The sequence below is a fragment of the Marmota monax genome, unplaced genomic scaffold, assembly GCF_021218885.2.
Source record: "Marmota monax isolate L192 unplaced genomic scaffold, Marmota_monax_Labrador192_F-V1.1 WCK01_AAM20220418_F8-fsc00569, whole genome shotgun sequence".
NCBI classification, from domain to species: Eukaryota; Metazoa; Chordata; class Mammalia; order Rodentia; family Sciuridae; genus Marmota; species Marmota monax.
This window is the reverse complement of record NW_026694722.1, coordinates 228,425-235,056: the sequence shown is the minus strand read 5'-3', so window position 1 is coordinate 235,056 and position 6,632 is coordinate 228,425. Positions and strand designations below refer to the sequence as shown.

At 42.8% G+C, this 6,632-nt stretch overlaps 1 pseudogene; it reads left to right on the top strand.

Annotated features, from left to right (window-relative positions):
• The first annotated feature begins 460 nt into the window (after window positions 1–460).
• Window positions 461–2,629, top strand: LOC131423384 (mitochondrial import inner membrane translocase subunit Tim10-like; annotated as a pseudogene).
• The last annotated feature ends 4,003 nt before the right edge of the window (window positions 2,630–6,632 follow it).

Sequence of the window (6,632 nt, the reverse complement as noted above, 5' to 3'; positions counted from 1 at the left end):
AAAAACAAACAGGGGCTGGGACTGTGGCTCAGCGGTAAAGCACTCGCCTAGCACGTGGGAGGCCCTGGGTTCGATCCTCAGCACCACATAAATAAATAAAATAAAGATATTGTGTCCAACTACAACTAAAAATAAATATTAAGAGGAAAAAAACAAACACACACAGACTGAAACACTGAAATAGAATAGAATATTTGCAAAATAGGTATCCATATCCAGAATTTGAATCTTCCACACATCAAAGTGAATTTACAACTTGATAAGACAACCCAAACTGAGAAATGACCCAGGGTTTAGAACAGTTACTTGACTTAAGAAGATACGGAGAATGCCCACTAGAATGATTAAAATATAAAAGATTAGATTTGCCCAAAGTTGTGGACAATATAGGAATTGTGACCTACCATGGTCTGTGGATTAGAAGGCCAGAAGGAGATCCTCTCCACCATACTGGGATGAGATGGATCCACTCAGGGTCCAAGAGCTGGTGGCATAGCTGGATGTGGAGAAGATGTCCAAGAAGTACACAGAATGACCAGTGTCTGCCACCAGGAGTGTATGCCTCCCCACTATACGGAAATAGATCCATCTAAGATCAAGTTCGTGTGTCTAGACTTTGAAGACTAGATGTCTCCAAATACCTGGACACCCATGAGTAGACTGGCAAAAAAGTTGACAAGAGTTTTCTATATGGGATGAAGGGCTAATGAAGAGGGGGCAGCAGAGCTCTGGGCCCACCCCAAGTCCCAATCTAGAACCAGGGTACAACTGGCCCCTTCTCATTTATCTAATAAAAATGTCATTTGTGAAGTCACCCAGTGTAGGATCTTTGAAGACTCTCCTGGAGCCCAGATATGGTACAACTCTCTCCTGGTTGAAGAGGGGATATTTGTCACACTGGAATGTGACTCTGTGTGTTTATTGATCTCTAAAAAATTAAAAAGATGGACCTCAGGAGGTGTTGGCAAAACTGTCAAGTAACTGGAACTCTCACATAATGCGGTGGAAATGTAAAATGGTATAATCACTTTGGGAAATACTTTGATAGCTCCATAAAAAGTTAAAACGTGTACTTATATAACCCACGCATTCCACTTCTGGGAAGTTACCTAAAAGAAATTAAAGACTTGAACATGAACATTCAATGTAGCTTTATTTGTAATAGCCTCAAACTGGAAACATATCCATCAACAGGTGAATGGGAAAACAAATTATAGTTTATCCATATAATGGAATACTACCCAGCAATAAAAAGGAATGATCTATTGATGCACATGTGATATAAATGAGCCACAAAATAATTATGCTGAGTGAAAGAATCTAGACAAAAAAAGACTGAGCCAGGTGCACCTGTAATCCCAGAAACTGGGGAGGCTGAGGCAGGAACATCACAAGTTCAAGGCCAGCTTCAACAATTTAGTGAGGCTCTGTCTCTGAAAATAAATAAACAAATAAAAAGGGCTGGGGATGTGGTTCAATCATAAACTGCCCCTGGGTTCAATCCCCAGTAACTAACAAACAAACCAAAGACTATGTGATTCCAATGATACGAAATTTTACAAAATGCAAATTATATGGCCTGAATGCAATACTGTGGCTTCCTGGGAATATGGCAGTAGGGAAGACAGCAGTAAATCATAAAGGAGTAACAAGGAAACTTTTGAGGGTGAAGGATATGTATCTTGACTGTAGTAATGGTTTAATGGGTATTTACATGTGTTGAAACTCATCAAACAAGACACTTGACATGTGTAACATATAATGTTAATTACACCTCAATATAGCTATTTAAAAAGAAAGCACAATAATATAGCAATAATAATGTGTGCTCTTTAGCTGAGTGTGGTGACACTCACCTGTAATCCCAGCTACTCAGGAGGCTGACCTGAGAGGATGGAGAATTTGAGGCCAGCCTCGGCAATTTTGTGAGACCCTGTCTAAAAAGCAAAGCAAAGCAAAACAAGATAATAATGTGTGCTTTTTGGCAGTTTACAAAGCACTTTGTGATCTTCACCATACTCTGGTGAGTGAAGGACTCAGGCGGTATTTTCCTGGTTTCATAGATAAACACTGAGGCTGAGAGGTGATAGGGTTTGCCCCAGACACAGCAACCGGATATAAGTAAGCTTGGATTGCTTTAGCAGGAACTGGATTCCAGCACGTCCAACCCTTTACTATTCAGCTTCTCAAATTACTTCTTTCCTTCTTTTATTGTGAAATAGAACATGGGTACAGAAATACATATGAAATATACATGTGCAGTTTAATCATCATACAACGAACACCCATGTAATCATCAGGCAGGAATTCAAGAAACAGGAGGCTGTCTGCCTCCTCCCCAGCTCACTGCCACCTTCACACCTTCACAGTCACTCCCAGGATCTGAGCCCCCATTTCCTGTCTCATGGACTACTGTCCCCTTGGTCTGGTCTTGCCCCGCTGACCTTCTCAACAGAAGATTCCTTTTAAAATGCAGGTCAGATGGTGCCTTTCCTCTATCTGAGGCCCTGCAGTGATTTCCTATTTCACCAGGAATGGAGATTCTTCTGGCCCTTATCTCTGTGTTCCAGCTACCCGGCCTCATAACTGCTCCCTAAACAGGAAACTGCTAGACAGCCTCCTTCCTTAGGGCCTTTGTTCTAGCAGGTTCTGCCATCTGGAATGCTCCCCACAGCCACTCACCTGCTCTCTCCGCCTCCCTCAAGTGTAGACTCAAATCTCTCCTCTAAGGGAATAGGTACTCTGACTGCCCTAATTAATACTGCAGCCTTCTACCCCATCCTCCGATTCGAAAATTCCTGATTTCCTTCTTCTATTCTGTTCTTTCCCCGCCCTCTTTTCATAGTGCCACTTTTTGATACACTATATAACTTCTTTATTTGTTTTATGATTTTTTTTGGCTTGTTTCCCTTGATAAAATATAAGTTGCACAAGGGGGAGCACCTTTGGGTTTTCATTTGTATTTTTTTTAATGTATTTTTTGAGGATATTTATTTTTAGTTGTAGATGGACACAATACCTTTATTTCATTTATTTATTTTTATGTGGTGCTGAGGATTGAACCCAGGGCCTTGCACGTGTTAGGCGAGTGCTCTACCACTGAGCCACAACCCCAGCCCCTCATTTGTATTTTTCTAATGGATGATGATGTTGAACATCTTTTCATGTGCAGATAGGCATCCTCCATATATCTTCTTTGGTCAAGTAACTGTTCAAATCTTTTGGTCAATTTTTTTTTTTTTGGTACAGAGGATTGAGCCCAGGGCTTTTAGCCGCTGAACCACATCCCCAGCACTTTTTAAAATATTTTATTTAAGAGATAGGGTCTCGCTGAGTTGCTTAGGGCCTCTAAGTTGCTGAGGCTAGCCTCAAACTCATGATCCTCCTGCCTCAGCCTCCCAAGCTGCTGGGATTATAGATATGCCAGGCTTCTTAGTCATTCTTTTTTCTTTTTAAGGTGGACACAATATCTTTATTTTATTTTATGTGCTGCTGAGGATCAAACCCAGTGCCTCACACATGCCAGGAGAGCACGCTATCACTTGAGCTACATCCCGAGCCCTACTATGTCATTTTATATGAGTTATTTGTCTTATTTTAGAGACTTTTAAGGTTATGTGTTATAGAGTAGTAATGCCTGCACATTGATAATAATCAGTAAATATGTATTGGTCTGGTCTTTTGCGATCCTCATTTCTTTTATTGTCTTTGTACTTTTTCATTCCAAATAATACAATCTAGTTTTGCTTCTTTTGATTCTCTACTATATTTTGTGTTTCACTGTCTTTTGCTCAACATTATGCTTTTGTGTGTTTGTGTGTGTGTGTGTGTTCGTGTGTGTGCGTGTGTGTGCATGTGGTGTGCTGGGGATTGAACTCCAGACCTTGTGCATGAAAGGCAAGCACTCTACCAACTGAGCTATATCCCTAGCCCCGATATTATGCTTTTGAGATTCATTCATGTAATACATATACCTGCAGTTCATTAATTTCATTTATTTATTTATATTTTTTGGTATTGGAGATTGAACGCAGGGTTACTTTACCACTGGGTTCAGTCCTTTTATTAAAATTTTTGAAACAGGACCTAGCTAAGTTGTTGAGAGTCTTGCTAAGTTGCTGAGGCTGGCCTTGAACTAGTGATCCTCCTGCCTCAGCCTCCCAAATTTCTGGGATTACAGGCATGTGCCATTGTACCCGGTTTAAGTGATTTTTTAGTGATTTGTTGGAGCTCTTTATATGTTAGATAAATTAGCCTTTTATTCTGAGAATTGAAAATAGACATAAATATTTATCTTTTTGTTTATTTATTTACTTTTGAGATAAGTTCTCTCTAAGTTGCCCAGGCTGGCCTTGAACTTGTGATTCTCCTGCTTCAACTCCCTGAGTCATTGGGATTACAAGTGTGCACCACCATATCCAGCAGTTCATTCATTTTACCTGCTACCACCTATTCATCCTCCCAGCTATTGAAGGTTATCTGGGCTTCTTCCAGTTGGGGGTCATATCAAACAATGCTGTTATGACAGTCTCCCATGTGTTTCCTGGCACCTGTGTACATGAGATTCTCCAAGGTACAGACCTGGGAGTGGAACTGCAGGCTCTTATTGATTCTTCAGTTTTACTAGGTAGCAACAAGTGGTTTTCAAAAGGATTGCATAAATCTGCCATCCCATCTGCAGTAAGGTCACTTCTTGGGGCCTCAATTTTCCTTGTTTCCTTTATAAAAAAGAGGGTTGGATTTCTGAAGTCTCTTTTGGTTCTAATGTTCTGTGAATCTGTGACCAGGGTGCCCTGAATGAGCAGCACTTGGGACTGAACATCCTTGAGAGAGTGCCTGAGTTATGGGGGAGAGAGGTGAAAGAACCCCATGCTTAGGATGAGGCCTCCCAATATCCTAGGGCGAGAGACAGCCCTAAGCTCTTAAGATTGGTGGGGTAGAGACTTTGGCCCTGACGGGGGCCTGGCACTGTGACCTCAGCTCCTGCTGCTCCTGAGAGAGTTTCCAAACACTGAATATGGCAAAAAGCGACAAGAAGCAAAAATAATAAACTCATTCAGAGATAAGGTTAAATGTGTCTTATGTAAAAGTCAAGGGTAAATGAACTGTGTGTATGGGAGGAGCTGCATAGGCTCTTCCTGAAAGAGCAGGGAATTTCACAAGAATATATCTGATAGGAAGGAGCCTGTGGTGGATTTGAGAGAGCCTGAGAGTGGAGTGGGGGTCAGGGTGGGGCTGTCCCGGAGCTGGTGGTAGACCTGGAGAATCTTTATTCCCTGAGCACTGAGGGATGATCAGGGAGCTGGGCTGACCATCCTTCCGACTTCTGTGAGGGTGGGCAGCCACTGTCATACTAGAGGGAAGGGCTCTGTTTGTCCCTCCAGGGGAAGCCTCCTTGGGACACAAATAAGAGGCTGATCAGTACAGGGCCAAAGTGAGGGAGTTCATGTGTCCTTGGTTCTTCACAGGGTAGATCACGATATGCCTCGGTGGAAGCTCCTGACTCCAGTTGTCCTAAGGACAGAGGTGGGTTTAGAACTGGACACACTCAGAAGACCCTCCTCCAGGCTGCATCTCCTTCCTCCTCTCTTCTGTCTCCCTACACTTTCTTTTTTTTTTCCATTTACATATTGATTCCAGCATTTATTCAGTCTTGCATACAGTGAGTGCCTAATATGTGCCTAGCTCCATGCTAGGAACTGGGGATACTAAAATGAGCTAGGCACATTCCTGGGCCTTGAGTTACACATAGTCCAATGGGGGAGACCTACTGAATAGGATCTTCTTTCTGTCCTTCTCACCTGTAGTAGGTGGTAGGGTCAGGGATAGGGACATGGAGTCAGGGGATCATAAGGAGGGCCATGATAACAACACTTAGCTCAAACAGTTGCCAAGAGGATGGAGTGCTACCACCCATGCCTTTCACACAGTAGCTTCTCAATAAATAGTATCTACTATGGATTAAAATCTAGAAGGGAGTCACTAATCAGTCTAAGGCTTCTGGAACTGAGATGCAGTGCCCCAAGCCCCAGGGGTGGAGATGATGCCTATAACCCTCTACATGCAGCAAGCAAGACCTGTCCTCCAGTTCAGTCCAGAAGAGGAGGGAGTAATTCAAATGGGAAAAGGAAAAGATTTACAGCTTTTAAGTTATATATAGGATAATAAGAAGATGGGACCCAGCTTGATTAATCTAGGTCGGTGTTGAGAGCCGCCTGTGGGCTATGTATGGACTACGGTGGGCATTTCAGTTTAGGGAATAGGATAATCTGGTGTCTGAGAACTTCAGTGGACATTTCCTCTGTGTAAGACAGCCCAGACACATTGTGAGCCCTATTCTGCTCTGTCTGGTCAGACAGCACCAGAGATGGGGTGACGTGCTGTAGCCGCACAGCCCCTCTGAGATGGGTGTGACTTGCCAAGATGCCAATCAACCTGCTGACTGCATGACATCATGAAGCAAGACCCCACCCCTGTAACCTTATCCCTGCCTTTGGTGTCCCCCCCTTAAATAAACCACAGGAGCCATTTTCTAGTTGTCTAGCTCCAGCTCCTGTGTAGTCTGGACCTATCAGGGCTCCATCTTTAAAACTATCCTTTCTGACTCTTTGTCTTTTGTTCTTCACTAATTA